This window comes from Oncorhynchus keta, chromosome 1, assembly GCF_023373465.1.
Source record: "Oncorhynchus keta strain PuntledgeMale-10-30-2019 chromosome 1, Oket_V2, whole genome shotgun sequence".
Taxonomy (NCBI): Eukaryota; Metazoa; Chordata; class Actinopteri; order Salmoniformes; family Salmonidae; genus Oncorhynchus; species Oncorhynchus keta.
Genome location: NC_068421.1, coordinates 15070962 through 15093259, shown reverse-complemented (window position 1 = coordinate 15093259; position 22298 = coordinate 15070962). Strand labels below are relative to the sequence as shown.

At 43.3% G+C, this 22298-nt stretch overlaps 1 protein-coding gene across 1 annotated transcript in view; it reads left to right on the top strand.

Annotated features, from left to right (window-relative positions):
- LOC118381439 (roundabout homolog 1-like) overlaps positions 1-22298 on the top strand; it is a 611139-nt gene that overhangs the window by 121680 nt on the left and 467161 nt on the right. The window lies entirely within an intron of this gene.

The window sequence follows — 22298 nt, the reverse complement described above, 5'->3', positions numbered from 1 at the left end:
GATCCTCTCTATACCCCACAACACCTAAACTACTGTAACAGATCCTCTCTATACCCCACAACTCCTAAACCACTGTAACAGATCCTCTCTATACCCCACAACACCTAAACTACTGTAACTGATCCTCTCTATACCCCACAACTCCTAAACCACTGTAACAGATCCTCTCTATACCCCACAACACCTAAACTACTGTAACAGATCCTCTCTATACCCCACAACACCTAAACTACTGTAACAGATCCTCTCTATACCCCACAACACCTAAACTACTGTAACAGATCCTCTCTATACCCCACAACATCTAAAGTACTGTAACAGATCCTCTCTATACCCCACAACACCTAAACTACTGTAACAGATCCTCTTTATACCCCACAACATCTAAACTACTGTGACAGATCCTCTCTATACCCCACAACATCTAAACTACTTTGGCAGATCCTCTCTCCCCACAACATCTAAACTACTGTAACAGATCCTCTCTATACCCCACAACACCTAAACTACTGTGACAGATCCTCTCTATACCCCACAACATCTAAACTACTTTGGCAGATCCTCTCTCCCCACAACACCTAAACTACTTTAACAGATCCTCTCTATACCCCACAACACCTAAACTACTGTAACAGATCCTCTCTATACCCCACAACACCTAAACTACTGTAACAGATCCTCTCTATACCCCACAACACCTAAACTACTGTAACAGATCCTCTCTATACCCCACAATACCTAAACTACTGTAACAGATCCTCTCTATACCCCACAACACCTAAACTACTGTAACAGATCCTCTCTATACCCCACAACACCTAAACTACTGTGACAGATCCTCTCTATACCCCACAACACCTAAACTACTGTAACAGATCCTCTCTATACCCCACAACACCTAAACTACTGTAACAGATCCTCTCTATACCACGCAACACCTAAACTAATGTAACAAATACTCTCTATACCCCACAACATCTAAAGTACTGTGACAGATCCTCTCTATACCCCACAACACCTAAACTACTGTAACAGATCCTCTCTATACCCCACAACATCTAAACTACTGTAACAGATCCTCTCTATACCCCACAACACCTAAACTACTGTAACAGATCCTCTCTATACCCCACAACACCTAAACTACTGTAACAGATCCTCTCTATACCCCACAACACCTAAACTACTGTAACAGATCCTCTCTCCCCACAACACCTAAACTACTGTAACAGATCCTCTCTATACCCCACAACACCTAAACTACTGTAACAGATCCTCTCTATACCCCACAACATCTAAACTACTGTGACAGATCCTCTCTCCCCACAACACCTAAACTACTGTAACAGATCCTCTCTATACCACACAACACCTAAACTACTGTGACAGATCCTCTCTATACCCCACGACATCTAAACTACTTTGGCAGATCCTCTCTATACCCCACAGCACCTAAACTACTGTAACAGATCCTCTCTCCCCACAACACCTAAACTACAGTGAGAGATCCTCTCTCCGCAGACTAAAGCTTTGAATTGTGTCTGTATTGTGTATTTCAATGGCGTGTGTTGCCGTGTGTGCGTGCTCATGTGTGCGTGTGCGTGTGCGTGTGACTGCCGGCCTGTGTGTTGTGTGTGTATAGTAGACAGTGCTTACAATACATATTTGGCTTGCTTGTGGATGTCTGTATATGTTACCTCTACACACAGATTGACCTCTGCAAACAGAACAACTACAAAATGAGTAGAATGTAGATGAGAAAGAAACCAGATGACCTGTTAGCCTTCTTACGCCCTCCTCCGTCCTCCCTTTTTTCATACCTATCATCTCCCTTTATTCATACCTATCATCTCCCTTTATTCATACCTATCATCTGTCTTTTTTCATACCTATCATCTGTCTTTATTCATACCTATCATCTGTCTTTTTTCATACCTATCATCTCCCTTTTTTCATACCTATCATCTCCCTTTATTCATACCTATCATCTTCCTTTATTCATACCTATCATCTTTATTCATTTATTCTCCCTTTATTCATATACCTATCATCTCCTTTATTCATACCTATCATCTCCTTTATTCATACCTATCATCTCCTTTATTCATACCTATCATCTCCTTTATTCATACCTATCATCTCCCTTTATTCATACCTATCATCTTCCTTTATTCATACCTATCATCTCCCTTTATTCATACCTATCATCTCCCTTTATTCATACCTATCATCTCCCTTTATTCATACCTATCATCTCCCTTTATTCATACCTATCATCTCCTTTATTCATACCTATCATCTCCCTTTATTCATACCTATCATCTCCCTTTATTCATACCTATCATCTCCCTTTATTCATACCTATCATCTCCCTTTATTCATACCTATCATCTCCCTTTATTCATACCTATCATCTCCTTTATTCATACCTATCATCTCCCTTTATTCATACCTATCATCTCCCTTTATTCATACCTATCATCTCCCTTTTTTCATACCTATCATCTCCCTTTATTCATACCTATCATCTCCTTTATTCATACCTATCATCTCCCTTTATTCATACCTATCATCTGTCTTTATTCATACCTATCATCTCCCTTTATTCATACCTATCATCTGTCTTTATTCATACCTATCATCTCCCTTTATTCATACCTATCATCTGTCTTTATTCATACCTATCATCTCCCTTTATTCATACCTATCATCTGTCTTTATTCATACCTATCATCTCCCTTTATTCATACCTATCATCTCCCTTTATTCATACCTATCATCTCCCTTTATTCATACCTATCATCTCCCTTTATTCATACCTATCCTCAGGCTTTGTTCATACCTATCATCTCCCTTTATTCATACCTATCATCTGTCTTTTTTCATACCTATCATCTGTCTTTTTTCATACCTATCATCTCCCTTTATTCATACCTATCATCTCCCTTTATTCATACCTATCATCTCCCTTTATTCATACCTATCATCTCCCTTTATTCATACCTATCATCTCCCTTTATTCATACCTATCATCTTCCTTTATTCATACCTATCATCTCCCTTTATTCATACCTATCATCTCCCTTTATTCATACCTATCATCTCACTGTATTCATACCTATCATCTCCCTTTATTCATACCTACCATCTCCCTTTATTCATACCTATCCTCAGCCTTTGTTCATACCTATCATCTCCCTTTATTCATACCTATCCTCAGCCTTTGTTCATACCTATCATCTCCCTTTATTCATACCTATCATCTCCTTTATTCATACCTATCATCTCCCTTTATTCATACCTATCCTCAGCCTTTATTCATACCTATCATCTCCCTTTATTCATACCTATCATCTCCCTTTATTCATACCTATCCTCAGCCTTTGTTCAGAGCCTCTGGTGGTATCTGATGAGAAGTCGTCCTGTAGTGGTGGTGGTGGTGGGGTGGGGCTCTCTGTCATTCTCTACAAACTGTAGCAGCAGAGGATACATTCCCAACAGAGTGTTGGAGATGATTTACTAGTGAAGTCTTTCAGAAATGTATGAAAATGTGCCTCTGATGCGTGCTGTCATGCAGCAAAGCATGCTGGTTGAATGTGCATCCCCCCCATCCAAACACCCACCAACCAAAATCATCAGTCTGGTCTGCGAATACCCTCCCCAGCCCCACCTTTCCCCTCATCCTCCACCGCCCTGGCACATACTCATTCGTATGCACTGAAATTCAATCAGATCCTTAATTACATCTTAACATGGGTTTCTACCAGCAGTCTTAATTCCCTTGCTTCTGATTAAAGGGATTAAAACAATGAAATTGAACAGTGGATTATATATGACAAGACTTAAGAGGAGACTGACTGGCATGTGTACGGGTACCTGTCTGGTCAGCCAGTGCCTCGTGTTCAAATAAGGCAGGGAAAGAGCATGCTGCTGCTGGGCTCTCAGTCAACAGCAGGCTGGCCCAATTATGAGAGAGGATAATGAGTCCCTTTTCTCCTGGGTTTAGGTGTGAGGGTAATTAGTACCTTTTCTCCTGGGTTTAGGTTTGAGGATAATGAGTACCTTTTCTCCTGGGTTTAAGTGTGAGGATAATTAGTACCTTTTCTCCTGGGTTCAGGTGTGAGGATAATGAGTCCCTTTTCTCCTGGGTTCAGGTGTGAGGATAATTAGTACCTTTTCTCCTGGGTTCAGGTGTGAGGATAATTAGTACCTTTTCTCCTGGGTTTAGGTTTGAGGATAATTAGTACCTTTTCTCCTGGGTTCAGGTGTGAGGATAATTAGTACCTTTTCTCCTGGGTTTAGGTTTGAGGATAATTAGTACCTTTTCTCCTGGGTTTAGGGGTGAGGATAATGAGTACATTTTCTCCTGGGTTTAAGTGTGAGGATAATTAGTACCTTTTCTCCTGGGTTCAGGTGTGAGGATAATGAGTACCTTTTCTCCTGGGTTCAGGTGTGAGGATAATGAGTCCCTTTTCTCCTGGGTTCAGGTGTGAGGATAATGAGTACCTTTTCTCCTGGGTTCAGGTGTGAGGATAATGAGTACATTTTCTCCTGGGTTTAGGTGTGAGGATAATTAGTACCTTTTCTCCTGGGTTCAGGTGTGAGGATAATGAGTACATTTTCTCCTGGGTTCAGGTCTGAGGATAATGAGTACATTTTCTCCTGGGTTTAGGTGTGAGGATAATGAGTACCTTTTCTCCTGGGTTTAGGTGTGAGGATAATGAGTACCTTTTCTCCTGGGTTTAGGTGTGAGGATAATGAGTACCTTTTCTCCTGGGTTTAGGTGTGAGGATAATGAGTACCTTTTCTCCTGGGTTTAGGTGTGAGGATAATGAGTACCTTTTCTCCTGGGTTTAGGTGTGAGGATAATGAGTACCTTTTCTCCTGGGTTTAGGTGTGAGGATAATGAGTACCTTTTCTCCTGGGTTTAGGTGTGAGGATAATGAGTACATTTTGTCCTGGGCTTAGGTGTGAGGATAATGAGTACCTTTTCTCCTGGGTTTAGGTGTGAGGATAATGAGTACATTTTGTCCTGGGTTTAGGTTGAGGATAATGAGTACATTTTGTCCTGGGTTTAGGTGTGGTTGTTTCTGATACAGATACTGACTTGGATAGGTATTATGACAGACCTATCTTCAAATGTTTTGATTTAACAGACATGTAAACAGCTAGTCTTGATTTAACAGAGCAGAGGGTCAAACATATAGCTCCCAATCTGATCCGTGGGTCGTAAACATTTTTTAAAAGAAATTGGCGCTATATACTTTAAAATGACCAAAACCAAATCTAAACTGTGTAGAAAGGATAACAGACCTGTATTCATACAGTTTCCAGAGTGGCCAGCTCTCTAATAATCACTAGACAGTCAGGGAGCATCAAACATTTTAAAAACGTTGAAGACCGAATGTGACACCCCTGGTCTAGAGTAAATGTGAGTGTTTGTGTGGCCATTAAAGTATTTGTATCCATATTGCATATTTCTTGTTGGACGCTTGACCCAGTTGACTCTCTATGTTCCCCATCATCTTTCCCTGTCTCCTGTCCCTGTTAACCCCAGCAGCTTCACCTCATGGTGTCCCTGTGTGGTGTCAGATGAATAGCCTGCAGAAGGAGAGGGGATAGGATGCTCCAGGCTGATGTCTAATGGGGCCAAGGAAGCCCACTACCCAAGCTGCCTGTATCCAGGCTGTGGGGTCCATTAATCACAGAGCTATCATCATCAGTATATGATTATTCTCCTCATGTAGCTGGCCAGCTCCTGACTGCTGCGGATGAATTATGACATCATCCCCATTATTCTTTTTTCTTCTTCTGTTAAAAATAACTTGCAGACAGTTTGCTTTTCAACTTAATCTGTTGGTCTGCTGAAGCTGAACTAAGTCTTTCCTGATAGAAGGTCTTGTTCTCCATTGGGTTGTGATTCTACTGACACTTTGTGTGCATCAGAGAGCTTAAAGCCTTGTTAATACACAGGTATAGAGAGATAGAGTGGGAGAACAGGAGGTGGTGCCTATTTATTATGTATTCAAGTGTATTTAGTCTGACCAATTAGCTGGCACTTCCACAAAGCAGACGTTTTGCTATCAATCTGGGAACAAAACTGCATCAATCATTAACATTTTGTTAAAGACGCCAGTAATTAATCCCCATGGAACTGCAAGTTTACAAGTAGTATACTGCATGGCCAGTCTGATGTGTAGTAGCCTACATGTACACAGATAACTGCCAAAATAAAGGAAACACCAGCATAAAGTGTCTTAACAGGGCGATGAGCCACGAGCCGCCAAATCCATCAGAACAGCTTCAATGCATCTTGGCATAGTTTGGAACTCTATTGGAGGGATGAGACACCATTCTTCCATGAACAATTCCATCAGTTGGTGTTTTGTGGATGGTGGTGGAAAACACTGTCTCAGTCACCGCTCCAGAATCTCCCAGTGTTTAATTGGATTGAGATCTGGTGACTGACACACACACACACACACACACTTTAAACCCACTATGATCCTTTGAGACCCCTCTTTCAAAGTCACTGAGATCTCTTATTCTAGCCATGGTAGCCAAAATAATGGACGACTGGGTATTTTTTATACATGACCCTAAGCATGATGGGATATTAATTGCTCAGGAACTACATCTGTGTGGAAGCACCTGCTTTCAATATACTTTGTATCCCTCATTTACTCAAGTGTTTCCTTTATTTTGGCATTTACCTGTAGCCCTCAGCTTTCTGGGAATGTGAGACTCTACTGCCATCTCTTGGTACATGAGGATACATCACCTGCTCGCACTGTGGTAACCATAGTAGCAAAGATTTAGAACTAACCCAAGATATACCACAACCTGTAATTTCCAATGGGAGCAAATGAAGCACAGTGGGCAGAACAAGCAAGGAGGTGGGCAGAACAAGCAAGGAGGTGGGCAGAGCAAGCAAGGAGGTGGGCAGAACAAGCAAGGAGGGAGGCAGAACAAGCAAGGAGGTGGGCAGAGCAAGCAAGGAGGTGGGCAGAACAAGCAAGGAGGTGGGCAGAACAAGCAAGGAGGTAGGCAGAGCAAGCAAGGAGGTGGGCAGAGCAAGCAAGGAGGTAGGCAGAGCAAGCAAGGAGGGAGGCAGAACAAGCAAGGAGGTGGGCAGAGCAAGCAAGGAGGTGGGCAGAACAAGCAAGGAGGTGGGCAGAACAAGCAAGGAGGTAGGCAGAGCAAGCAAGGAGGTGGGCAGAACAAGCAAGGAGGTAGGCAGAGCAAGCAAGGAGGTAGGCAGAACAAGCAAGGAGGTAGGCAGAGCAAGCAAGGAGGTAGGCAGAGCAAGCAAGGAGGTAGGCAGAGCAAGCAAGGAGGTGGGCAGAACAAGCAAGGAGGTGGGCAGAACAAGCAAGGAGGTGGGCAGAACAAGCAAGGAGGTAGGCAGAGCAAGCAAGGAGGTGGGCAGAACAAGCAAGGAGGTAGGCAGAGCAAGCAAGGAGGTGGGCAGAACAAGCAAGGAGGTAGGCAGAGCAAGCAAGGAGGTAGGCAGAACAAGCAAGGAGGTGGGCAGAGCAAGCAAGGATGTAGGCAGAGCAAGCAAGGAGGTGGGCAGAACAAGCAAGGAGGTAGGCAGAGCAAGCAAGGAGGTGGGCAGAACAAGCAAGGAGGTGGGCAGAACAAGCAAGGAGGTGGGCAGAACAAGCAAGGAGGTGGGCAGAGCCATGCGCTAGCTAGTGAGATCCTATTGGCACGTTCTAGCATGTATTTGCATATTTCTGTTTGGTAACACCTACTCTGTGAGGTGCACATGTGCAATAACTCCATTTTCCATTGCACTTCTAAACAACGCAATTTTGTGAAACTTTGGCAATGGGTAAAGTCTACAAAACGTATTCCATTCTGCTCCTAAAATATGTTAGTTTGGGACAGCAAACTATTGAGATCAAATGTTTCATTGATGAGAAAATGTGCAGAATGTCAGCCAAAATCAATCTCCCTCCAATTTCACTCCACTGGGCTTCCTCTCATCACCATATTTGGTGGTGGGAATGCCAACCGGATGCTTCAGATTTACACATTCGGTGAAACATCGGGCTCATTATTCTATCTGTGACAGTAGTCTGAAGCTTAGACATTCCCTTTTTGATCAGATTCCTGTTAGAGGGCGCCATCTCCTGGCTCAGTTTAGCACTGCTTATGTACACCAGCACTACTTTTCCAGCTATGGTAGAAATCTGTACCACTACAATAGTTGGTCAAACATTGTCCTGGTTTCACCATAGTTTACTGTTGAAGAATTTCTCTAAGCTATTCAGACTCTCTTTGTCTTTCTCTCTCTCTCTTTTCATATCAAAGAAAAAGTGTAAAAATTGCAGACCAGAGGGCATGCTGGGCAGGCAGGGCATGCTGGGCATGCTGGGCAGGCAGGGCATGCTGGGCAGGCTGGGCAGGCAGGGCAGGCTGGGCAGGCTGGGCAGGCAGGACAGGCAGGGCAGGCTGGGCTATGTAATATTTAGAGATTTCAGTGTTTTCTCTTTTCTCTTCTCCTCTCAAGAGGATCGAAGTCTCTAAAAAGCAGCTCAAAGCATTCAAAGGCCAGAATCACTCACACAGAAGAATCACTCACACAGAATCACTCACACACAGCTGGCAGATAACAGGAAAATAGAACATTGACAATTTGTTTCATTAAGTTTGACAGTAGGAAGGAAACATTACACCTCTTCTGTACATGCAAACAAACTGGAACTTTTGATTTATTTTTAACTGAAAAAAAATTCTGATTTAGTGTTAGTTGTTCTCAAGATGTTTTTGTCCTTGATTTTTAGCCTTTATAAAGGAAGTTACGTGTTGACTTGGCAGTGTTGATGACACTATGAATCAGGGCAGTAATGGAGTGCTGTTTTTTCCCCTCTCTCTCTCTCTCTCTCTCTCTCTCTCTCTCTCTCTCTCTCTGTGTGCTTGCCTGTGTGTGTGTTTTAACACTCTCCTGTGTGTTATCTGATAACCTATAGAAAGTCCTTGAGCTCTTGGAGGGTGTAGTATGTTTGTGCTCTATATGGCTCTATATGGTCTGTGAATGATTTATCAGGGTCACTCTGTGGTTTAATTGATCCATGAGGTTGGAAACGGCTGATTGATGGATCACATATAAAATAACCTCATTGGGGACTTCAGTCTATTCTGCAGCCAGGCCAGGCAGGTGTCAGGTCAACACCTCAACCAGAACCTAATATCTATCGTCCAGTGGGGGAATGAACCATATTGACTCTGTACTGGTACTCCTTGTACATTCTCTCTGTACTGGTACTCCTTGTACATTCTCTCTGTCCTGGTACTCCTTGTACATTCTCTCTGTCCTGGTACTCCTTGTACATTCTCTCTGTCCTGGTACTCCTTGTACATTCTCTCTGTCCTGGTACTCCTTGTACATTCTCTCTGTCCTGGTACTCCTTGTACATTCTCTCTGTCCTGGTACTCCTTGTACATTCTCTCTGTACTGGTACTCCTTGTACATTCTCTCTGTACTGGTACTCCTTGTACATTCTCTCTGTCCTGGTACTCCTTGTACATTCTCTCTGTACTGGTACTTCTTCTACATTCTCTCTGTCCTGGTACTCCTTCTACATTCTCTCTGTACTGGTACTCCTTGTACATTCTCTCTGTACTGGTACTCCTTGTACATTCTCTCTGTCCTGGTACTCCTTGTACATTCTCTCTGTACTGGTACTCCTTGTACATTCTCTCTGTCCTGGTACTCCTTCTACATTCTCTCTGTCCTGGTACTCCTTGTACATTCTCTCTGTCCTGGTACTCCTTCTACATTCTCTCTGTACTGGTACTCCTTGTACATTCTCTCTGTCCTGGTACTCCTTGTACATTCTCTCTGTCCTGGTACTCCTTGTACATTCTCTCTGTCCTGGTACTCCTTGTACATTCTCTCTGTACTGGTACTCCTTGTACATTCTCTCTGTACTGGTACTCCTTGTACATTCTCTCTGTACTGGTACTCCTTGTACATTCTCTCTGTACTGGTACTCCTTGTACATTCTCTCTGTACTGGTACTCCTTGTGCATTCTCTCTGTACTGGTACTCCTTGTACATTCTCTCTGTCCTGGTACTCCTTGTACATTCTCTCTGTCCTGGTACTCCTTGTACATTCTCTCTGTCCTGGTACTCCTTGTACATTCTCTCTGTCCTGGTACTTCTTCTACATTCTCTCTGTACTGGTACTCCTTGTACATTCTCTCTGTCCTGGTACTTCTTCTACATTCTCTCTGTACTGGTACTCCTTGTACATTGTCTCTGTACTGGTACTCCTTGTACATTCTCTCTGTCCTGGTACTCCTTGTACATTCTCTCTGTACTGGTACTCCTTGTACATTCTCTCTGTCCTGGTACTCCTTGTACATTCTCTCTGTACTGGTACTCCTTGTACATTCTCTCTGTCCTGGTACTTCTTCTTTCTCTCTGTACTGGTATTTGTACATTGTCTCTGTACTGGTACTCCTTGTACATTCTCTCTGTACTGGTACTCCTTGTACATTCTCTCTGTCCTTGTACTCCTTGTACATTCTCTCTGTCCTGGTACTTCTTCTACATTCTCTCTGTACTGGTACTCCTTGTACATTCTCTCTGTACTGGTACATTCTCTCTGTACTGGTACTCCTTGTACATTCTCTCTGTCCTGGTACTCCTTGTACATTCTCTCTGTCCTGGTACTTCTTCTACATTCTCTCTGTACTGGTACTCCTTGTACATTCTCTCTGTCCTGGTACTTCTTCTACATTCTCTCTGTACTGGTACTCCTTGTACATTCTCTCTGTCCTGGTACTCCTTGTACATTCTCTCTGTCCTGGTACTCCTTGTACATTCTCTCTGTACTGGTACTCCTTGTACATTCTCTCTGTCCTGGTACTCCTTGTACATTCTCTCTGTCCTGGTACTCCTTGTACATTCTCTCTGTACTGGTACTCCTTGTACATTCTCTCTGTCCTGGTACTCCTTGTACATTCTCTCTGTACTGGTACTCCTTGTACATTCTCTCTGTCCTGGTACTTCTTCTACATTCTCTCTGTCCTGGTACTCCTTGTACATTCTCTCCTGTACTTGTACATTCTCTCTGTACTGGTACTCCTTGTACATTCTCTCTGTCCTGGTACTCCTTGTACATTCTCTCTGTACTGGTACTCCTTGTACATTCTCTCTGTCCTGGTACTCCTTGTACATTCTCTCTGTCCTGGTACTCCTTGTACATTCTCTCTGTACTGGTACTCCTTGTACATTCTCTCTGTACTGGTACTCCTTGTACATTCTTCCTGGTACTCCTTGTACATTCTCTGTACTGGTACTCCTTGTACATTCTCTCTGTACTGGTACTCCTTGTACATTCTTCTCTCTGTACATTCTCTCTGTACTGGTACTCCTTGTACATTCTCTCTGTACTGGTACTCCTTGTACATTCTCTCTGTACTGGTACTCCTTGTACATTCTCTCTGTACTGGTACTCCTTGTACATTCTCTCTGTACTGGTACTCCTTGTACATTCTCTCTGTACTGGTACTCCTTGTACATTCTCTCTGTACTGGTACTCCTTGTACATTCTCTCTGTCCTGGTACTCCTTGTACATTCTCTCTGTACTGGTACTCCTTGTACATTCTCTCTGTACTGGTACTCCTTGTACATTCTCTCTGTACTGGTACTCCTTGTACATTCTCTCTGTACTGGTACTCCTTGTACATTCTCTCTGTACTGGTACTCCTTGTACATTCTCTCTGTACTGGTACTCCTTGTACATTCTCTCTGTACTGGTACTCCTTGTACATTCTCTCTGTACTGGTACTCCTTGTACATTCTCTCTGTACTGGTACTCCTTGTACATAGCCTAATTATTGTTTTTAATGTGTTACTATTTACTTTTATTTTTTACAACATATTTTTGCATTTTGTTTTTGTCATTTCACTGTAATGTCACAAATGGAGTGCTGAATACCTGTTGTGTTCAGCACATGTGACCAATACAATTTGATTTGATTTGAATGGTCCAGGGTCTCTAACCTGAAAACACACTGTTTCAATACTGACCTCTGCTGGTTAAAGTTCCTACGACAGGTATTGTTATTACAGCTGCTCCATGTTGAGCCAGTTATTTTGAAGCCTTCACTGTAATGTCTGATCAGTGTACCAGACGTTTAGTTCGCTCCGTATCACACATAAGTCTGAACAGAACAAATCATGTCAAATCAAATTGTATTGGTCACATGCTTCGTTAACAGCAGCTGTAGACTAACAGTGAAGTGCTTACTTACACACAATACAACAGAGAACCTTCATATAACACATATGACTGAACAGAACACCCACTGCAACAGAACACCCACTGCAACAGAACACACATTGCAACAGAACACCCACTGCAACAGAACACCCACTGCAACAGAACACCCACTGCAACAGAACACCCACTGCAACAGAACACCCACTGCAACAGAACACACACTGCAACAGAACACCCACTGCAACAGAACACCCACTGCAACAGAACACACACTGCAACAGAACACCCACTGCAACAGAACACCCACTGCAACAGAACACCCACTGCAACAGAACACACACTGCAACAGAACACCCACTGCAACAGAACACCCACTGCAACAGAACACCCACTGCAACAGAACACACACTGCAACAGAACACCCACTGCAACAGAACACCCACTGCAACAGAACACCCACTGCAACAGAACACACAGTACAATAAAACACACACTGCAACATAATGAGCCAGTGCCACAGGGCTCTAAGATACCATCTATACTTATGACACTGTCATAATCATAAATGAGACACATGAACACAACAGCCTATGTGATTATAATGTAGTTGGGGGGATGCCAGTGTCAGTGTTCCTCTGAGCTCTCTTGCAGGAAGTAGAGCAGAGTTTCAGGCTGAAAAGTGTCATGCTTCTGGTGCTGTGTTCAAGGGATTCACTGATACAATGAATGCTCCTTGACAGCTTTGTTTGTGTGAAGAGATGCATATTAACCCCATCATTTGTTTTATGAGTGTGTGGACTTGTGTGAGTGTACGCCATGCTTTCGTGTGTGTGTGTGTGTGTGTGTGTGTGTGTGTGTGTGTGTGTGTGTGTGTGTGTGTGTGTGTGTGTGTGTGTGTGTGTGTGTGTGTGTGTGTGTGTGTGTGTGTGTGTGTGTGTGTGTGTGTGTGAGATGGAGAGATAGTGATACTAATGTTCAGTAGTTTTCAGGAGCTCCAGATGGCCCTGCGTTAACAGCCGTAGTGGTGATCTGGAACATGGGGCAGCCTGGTCTCATAGACTAGACGTAACATAGTAGAAGTTGATCCGAGACACTCAAATTAGTATGATATGTTACGGTTGGTATGGTTACATAAGACAGAAGGTATAGTGTGAACCTCTAGCAACCCAAAGGTTGTGTGTTCAAATCTCATCATGAACAATTTGAGCTCCTTTGCAACTACTTAGCATGTTAGCTAACCCTTCCTCTAACCCTAACCTTAACCTTTAAATCTAACTCCTAACCTTAACCCCTAACCCCTAGCCTAGTCAACGTTAAAACTTCTTGCGACTAGCAATTCCGGATCCGGGAGCGTAATCATAGCCTCAAACGAATTAGCATAACGCAGAGGACATAAATACCCCTAGAAAATGTTCCTATTCATGAAAATCACAAATGAAATATATTGAGACACAGCTTAGCCTTTTGTTAATCACACTGTCATCTCAGATTTTCACAATATGCTTTACAGCCAAAGCTAGACAAGCATTTGTGTAAATTTATCGATAGCCTACCATAGCATTTTGTCCAGCTAGCAGCAGGTAACTTGGTCATGGAAATAAAAAAAAGCAATCAAATTATTCGTTTACCTTTGATGAGCTTCGGATGTTTTCACTCACGAGACTCCCAGTTAGACAGCAAATGTTCCTTTTGTTCCATAAAGATTATTTTTAAACCCAAAATACCTCCGTTTATTGGTCACGTTATGTTGAGAAATCCACCGGAAATAGCGGTCACGACAACGCCGAATAAATTTCCAAATTATATCCATAATATTGACAGAAACATGGCAAACGTTTTTTATAATCTATCTATCTATTCGATAATATATCAACCGGGACAATTGGCTTCTCAGTAGGAGCGAGAGGAAAAATGACTACCTCTGTCTTTCATGCAAGAATCACTCTGAGAGCTCTCAGCTGGCCACTTACGCAATGTAGTCGTTTACGCTCATTCGTCAACATAAAAGCGTGAACAACACTGTCGTCTCAGATTTTCAAAATATGCGTTACAGCCAATGCTAGACAAGCATTTGTGTAAGTTTATCATGGCATAATGCTATGCTAGGCTCTGCTGGCAGCAGGCAACATTTTCACGAAAATAAGAAAAGCAATCAAATTAACTAACTGGAGACTCCCAGTTAGATAGCAAATGTTCAGTTTTTCCGAAAATATTATTTTTGTAGGCGAAATAGCTCCCGTTTGTTCATCATGCTTGGCTGAGAAATCGATCGGAAAATGCTATCACTACAACACACAACTTATTTCAAAATTAGCTCCATAATATCGACAGAAACACGACAAACGTTGTTTAGGATCAATCCTCAAGGTGTTTTTAACATATATATTCGATAATATATCCGTCGAGGCAATTGGTTTCTCATAAGAAGCGATTGGGAAAATGGCTACCTCAAGTATTTTACGCAAGATTTTCTGCAGGAGACACCATGTAACCACTTGCTAAATATGGTCCCTTACGGCTATTCTTCAACAGAAATGCGTAAAAAGACGTCACAATGCTGTAGACACCTTGGGGAATATGTAGAAAACGTAAGCTCATTCGTAGTTCATTCACAGCCATATAAGGAGTCATTGGCATGAGGCAGTTTAAAAAAATGTGGCACTTCCTGATTGGATTTTTATCTGGGTTTCACTTGTAACATCAGTTCTGTTGCACTCACAGACAATATCTTTGCAGTTTTGGAAACGTCAGAGTGTTTTCTATCCAAAGCTGTCAATTATATGCATAGTCGAGCATCTTTTCGTGACAAAATATCTTGTTTAAAAGGGAGATGGCTGTGTGTCTTAATGTGTTCTTAATGTGTTCTGCTAGGTCCTGCACACATTAACCTTCAGCCTCCCTTCCCTTCAGCCCGGTTTATCTACTCTCCTGTGGCTCCTCATTGATTGGAGGCCAGCAGTGGGGGCTGTGTGCCGTGTAGTATTAGAGTATGGAGATGGTGGGTGTCATGAGGGGTCACTGATTGAGAAGGCCTTTGTTTTGTGGCCCTGCAGGGAACATGGGGCGTGTCCTGGTGTGTGACTCTCTCTGAATGACAACCATAACTCACGATCAATCACCAGCATCTGTACTGGGGTTATGCAAAGTATATTGATAGATAGACAATTTCAGCGACACTACGCTCTACGGAGTGTACATGACTAACTCTCTGCTCATGAAATGTCACACTGCTGAAATACAGAATGTAATATTATGAAGAATGCCTTGCTTCATTTGATACCTTACATCTGTATTACATGGGATGCTAGCTTTAGCTGTTAGCTCTGAATGTACATGCTACAGAGTAAGACAGAGATCCACATTTCAGAGTCTTTGGAAAAAGCCTGTGACCACCATGTCATATCTGCCAGTTTGTAGCTGGCTAAATGAGGCTCCATCTGTCTCCCTTCTGAACCGCAACAGTCACACACAGTACCAGGTTAACCTACTGTACAAATTATTCACAAAAACAACACTCAAATATGAACAAGGGCAAAGCGGAGACATTTTGTAAACAAGCTATTTTCTCAGGTCTTAGGTTATTGCTGTAAGTTGTTGAGTATTGAAACTTGTCTTATTGGGAAGCACAACATGAATCAGCTTCTACTAAAATACTGTTTTCAGACTGTACAATTTGTTTTACCTAAAATAAAAGTCCTTTTGAATCATCAATCAACTCTCCAGTGTTGAACAAGTACACAGTGCGCTGTGTATGGGGGAACCATTGACCTCTCAGACAGGGTGATGAGGGTATGGTCCGGCCTGGAATGAGACACAGGCTCTAGAAGTTGTTATTGAGTGACCCTGACTGACTAGGTGTCTGACCTGACTCACTAGGTGTCTGACCTGGCTCAGTAGACCTCTGTGGCTGGGGGAGGTATTGACTAAGGCATTGCCATTGACCATTCAGGTCAAGGGCTTCCTCAATCAGGTGGCATTTTGATACTATTCACTGTTCATTCAAACTATAGAACCTCAAACCACTTACGTTAGAATATGTGTGTCTGTGTGTGTATTTGTATGTGTGTGTCTGTGTGTGTGTGTGTGTGCTGCGACATGCGTGCATCTATGTGCCAGTCCCTGGTGCTCAATGTGTTCCAGGTCCTGTGGTGGTGCCCAGCTCTCCTCCTGTGCCTCCCTGCTGGGCCTCTCTACACCACCCATCGCCCTGCTGTCTGATGGCACCGGGAGAGCGGCCAGCACGCCATGCTGAAAGGGCAGGTTGACAGATAGAGATAGAAGATAAAACAGAGGGATTGAGAGAGAGAGCTGGATAGAGAGAGAGAGGGACATGGAGAGAGAGAGGGGCATGGAGAGAGAGAGGGGCATGGAGAGAGAGAGGGGTGGAGAGAGAGAGAGGGGCATGGAGAGAGAGAGAGGGATGGAGAGAGAGAGAGAGAGAGGGGTGGAGAGAGAGGGGGCATGGAGAGAGAGAGAGGGAGGGAGAGAGAGAGAGGGATGGAGAGAGAGGGGATGTAGAGAGAGAGGGTTGGAGAGAGAGAGAGAGAGAGAGAGAGAGAGAGAGAGAGAGAGAGAGAGAGAGGGATGTAGAGAGAGAAATGGAGAGAGAGATGGGGATGGGGATGGAGAGAGAGAGAGAGAGAGAGAGAGAGAGAGAGAGAGAGAGAGAGAGAGAGAGAGAGAGAGAGAGAGAGAGAGAGAGAGAGAGAGACAGAGACAGAGAGACAGAGAGACAGAGAGAGGGGGGACTGAGAGAGAGAGGGATGGAGAGACAGAGAGAAATTGAGAGAGAGAGGGGGATGGAGAGAGAGAGGGATGGAGAGAGAGAAATGGAGAGAGAGAGATGGGGATGGAGAGATGGGGATGGAGAGAGAGAGAGAGGGATGGAGAGACAGAGAGAGAGAGAGAGGGAGGGAGAGAGAGAGAGAGAGAGAGAGAGAGAGAGAGAGAGAGAGAGAGAGAGAGAGAGAGAGAGAGAGAGAGAGGGAAGGAGCGAGAGGGGGATGGAGAGAGAGAGGGATGGAGAGAGAGAGAGGGATGGAGAGAGAGAGATAGAGGGATGGAGAGAGAGAGGGATGGAGAGAGAGAGGGATGGAGAGAGAGAGAGAGGGAGGGATGGAGAGAGAGAGGGATGGAGAGAGAGAGAGAGGGATGGAGAGAGAGAGTGGTGGATAAGGGATGTAAGAGATAGCCTCAAGTTTTATTGTCACATGCACAAGTACAGTGAAATTAATTTCTTGAAAACTCAAAACCCAACAATGCAATAATCAAAACAATGTATTACCAGAAAAAACACACAAAAAATAGGGATAGGAAATATCAATCAAATCAAATCAAATTTTATTTATATAGCCCTTCGTACATCAGCCGATATCTCAAAGTGCTGTACAGAAACCCAGCCTAAAACCCCAAACAGCAAGCAATGGCGGTGTAGAAGCACGGTGGCTAGGAAAAACTCCCTAGAAAGGCCAAAACCTAGGAAGAAACCTAGAGAGGAACCAGGCTATGTGGGGTGGCCAGTCCTCTTCTGGCTGTGCCGGGTGGAGATTATAACAGAACATGGCCAAGATGTTCAAATGTTCATAAATGACCAGCATGGTCGAATAATAACAAGGCAGAACAGTTGAAACTGGAGCAGCAGCACAGTCAGGTGCACTGGGGACAGCAAGGAGTCATCATGTCAGGTCGTCCTGGGGCGCGGTCCTTGGGCTCAGGTCCTCCGAGAGAGAGAAAGAAAGAGAGAATTAGAGAGAGCATATGTGGGGTGGCCAGTCCTCTTCTGGCTGTGCCGGGTGGAGATTATAACAGAACATGGCCAAGATGTTCAAATGTTCATAAGTGACCAGCATGGTCAAATAATAGTAAGGCAGAACAGTTGAAACTGGAGCAGCAGCAAATATGAAATATGCAATAAAGTACTGTAAGTTAGAAAGCATACTATATAGAGGGAATGTAAAAGTCAGCTCCAATACAACCACATTCTGTATCGTAGGAAGAACAGTAGGATGAAACAACCACATACTGTATCGTAGGAAGGACAGTAGAATGACACAACACATACTGTATTGTAGGAAGAACAGTAGGATGTAACAACCACATACTGTATCGTAGGAAGGACAGTAGGATGAAACAACCACATACTGTATCGTAGGAAGAACAGTAGGATGAAACAACCACATACTGTATCGTAGGAAGGACAATAGGATGAAACAACCACATACTGTATCGTAGGAAGAACAGTAGGATGTAACAACCACATACTGTATCGTAGGAAGGACAGTAGGATGAAACAACCACATACTGTATCATAGGAAGACCAGTAGGATGAAACAACCACATACTGTATCGTAGGAAGAACAGTAGGATGAAACAACCACATACTGTATCATAGGAAGGACAGTAGGATGAAACAACCACATACTGTATCGTAGGAAGAACAGTAGGATGAAACAACCACATACTGTATCGTAGGAAGAACAGTAGGATGAAACAACCACATACTGTATCGTAGGAAGAACAGTAGGATGAAACAACCACATACTGTATCGTAGGAAGAACAGTAGGATGAAACAACCACATACTGTATCGTAGGAAGGACAATAGGATGAAACAACCACATACTGTATCGTAGGAAGGACAGTAGGATGAAACAACCACATACTGTATCATAGGAAGAACAGTAGGATGAAACAACCACATACTGTATCGTAGGAAGGACAATAGGATGAAACAACCACATACTGTATCGTAGGAAGGACAGTAGGATGAAACAACCACATACTGTATCGTAGGAAGAACAGTAGGATGAAACAACCACATACTGTATCGTAGGAAGGACAGTAGGATGAAACAACCACATACTGTATCGTAGGAAGAACAGTAGGATGAAACAACCACATACTGTATCGTAGGAAGGACTGTAGGATGAAACAACCACATACTGTATCGTAGGAAGGACAGTAGGATGAAACAACCACATACTGTATCGTAGGAAGGACAGTAGGATGAAACAACCACATACTGTAGGAAGGACAGTAGGATGAAACAACCAGGAAGGAAGGACAGTAGGATGAAACAACCACATACTGTATCGTAGGAAGGACAGTAGGATGAAACAACCACATACTGTATCGCAGGAAGAACAGTAGGATGAAACAACCACATACTGTATCGTAGGAAGAACAGTAGGATGAAACAACCACATACTGTATCGTAGGAAGGACAGTAGGATGAAACAACCACATACTGTATCGTAGGAAGAACAGTAGGATGAAACAACCACATACTGTATCGTAGGAAGAACAGTAGGATGAAACAACCACATACTGTATCGTAGGAAGGACAGTAGGATGAAACAACCACATACTGTATCGTAGGAAGGACAGTAGGATGAAACAACCACATACTGTATCGTAGGAAGGACAGTAGGATGAAACAACCACATACTGTATCGTAGGAAGGACAGTAGGATGAAACAACCACATACTGTATCGTAGGAAGGACAGTAGGATGAAACAACCACATACTGTATCGTAGGAAGGACAGTAGGATGAAACAACCACATACTGTATCGTAGGAAGGACAGTAGGATGAAACAACCACATACTGTATCGTAGGAAGAACAGTAGGATGAAACAACCACATACTGTATCGTAGGAAGGACAGTAGGATGAAACAACCACATACTGTATCGTAGGAAGGACAGTAGGATGAAACAACCACATACTGTATCGTAGGAAGGACAGTAGGATGAAACAACCACATACTGTATCGTAGGAAGGACAGTAGGATGAAACAACCACATACTGTATCGTAGGAAGGACAGTAGGATGAAACAACCACATACTGTATTGTAGGAAGGACAGTAGGATGAAACAACCACATACTGTATCGTAGGAAGGACAGTAGGATGAAACAACCACATACTGTATCGTAGGAAGAACAGTAGGATGAAACAACCACATACTGTATCGTAGGAAGGACAGTAGGATGAAACAACCACATACTGTATCGTAGGAAGCACAGTAGGATGAAACAACCACATACTGTATCGTAGGAAGAACAGTAGGATGAAACTACCACATACTGTATCGTAGGAAGAACAGTAGGATAAATGGTAATTATATTATTATCTCTATTACTATTACGACCCCCCATAGTTAAAAATTACTATTATTTGACCATGCTGGTCATTTATGAACATTTGAACATCTTGGCCATGTTCTGTTATAATCTCCACCCGGCACAGCCACAGAGTTCTGGAGGGTTGTGTGCGTTGTAAACGCCTATACTTGATCTTTACCTTCTCTGCACTAGTCATAATTAGAGGTTAGTTCTAATTAGAGCTTTATCAGGTTTTAATGTAAAGGGATTCATTATATCAGTAGGACAGCAGCCCCTCAGCATCAGAACATGGTTACCTGGTTGACGAGTCTGAAACACTGTCATTAGGCATTATGCTATTCATACAACTCACGAAGAAGGACACTGTCAATAGGCACTATGTTATTCATACAACTCATGAAGAAGGACACTGTCATTAGGCACTATGTTAGTCATACAACTCATGAAGAAGGACACTGTCATTAGGCACTATGTTATTCATACAACTCATGAAGAAGGACACTGTCATTAGGCACTATGTTATTCATACAGTTCATGAAGATGGACACTGTCAATAGGCACTATGTTATTCATACAACTCATGAAGAAGGACACTGTCAATAGGCACTATGTTATTCATACAACTCATGAAGAAGGACACTGTCATTAGGCACTATGTTATTCATACAACTCATGAGGATGGACACTGTCATTAGGCACTATGTTATTCATACAGCTCATGAAGAAGGACACTGTCATTAGGCACTATGTTATTCATACAACTCATGAAGAAGGACACTGTCAATAGGCACTATGTTATTCATACAACTCATGAAGAAGGACACTGTCATTAGGCACTATGTTATTCATACAACTCATGAGGATGGACACTGTCATTAGGCACTATGTTATTCATACAGCTCATGAAGAAGGACACTGTCATTAGGCACTATGTTATTCATACAACTCATGAGGATGGACACTGTCATTAGGCACTATGTTATTCATACAGCTCATGAAGAAGGACAATGTCATTAGTCACTATGTTATTCATACAACTCATGAGGATGGACAATGTCATTAGGCACTCTGTTATTCACACAACTCATGAGGAAGGAGAGAGGATGTGGGTGCAGAGAGGGGCTGGGGAATGGGGTGGGCAGGGGGGGATGCTGACACCTCCAGTTTCCCACGTTCCCCTGCTCTCACCTGCCTCCTGACAGACCAGGCCGCTAGAGGAAACAAGTCGTGTAACTCAAAACCCACAATTACAGAGCAACTACTGAGCACGCTTTGTAATAAAATATACTGTGTGTCTATTCAAAGAAACGCTCTTACAGCATATGTGTGTTGTGATATGTTTGTTCAGTCGCTTTCTGGCCATGTGCATGTCACCTCTTCTCCATAGTGTCACTGCCAGACTCAGAGAGAAGTGGAACCAGTTAGGCGGTACACATGTCTGTCTGTCTGTCTGTCTGTCTGTCTGTCTGTCTGTCTGTCTGTCTGTCTGTCTGTCTGTCTGCCTGTCTGTACAGTGTCGTGTAGAATGGCAAGCTGCTGTAGGAGTTGTTTGCGCTCTCAGAAAGCACCAGATTAATCTGCTTGAGAACACACACACACGCAGGTCATAGTTGTAGATACATGGAGGATAGTGAGGTTATGCACGCTGCATAATCCTGACAGAGAGCATCACTAAACGGGCGACAGGACAAGAGTCTCTGCACTTGGGAAATAGTAATTCACAGCCCCCGCTTTCCTCTCCCTCCTCGCTCTCCTCTCCTTCCTCTCTCTCCTCTCTCTCTCCTCTCTCTCTCTCTCTCTCTCTCTCTCTCTCTCTCTCTCTCTCTCTCTCTCTCTCTCTCTCTCTCTCTCTCTCTCTCTTCCTCCTCTCTCTCTCCTCTCCCTCCTCCTCCTCCCTCCCTCCCTCCCTCCCTCCCTCCCTCCCTCCCTCC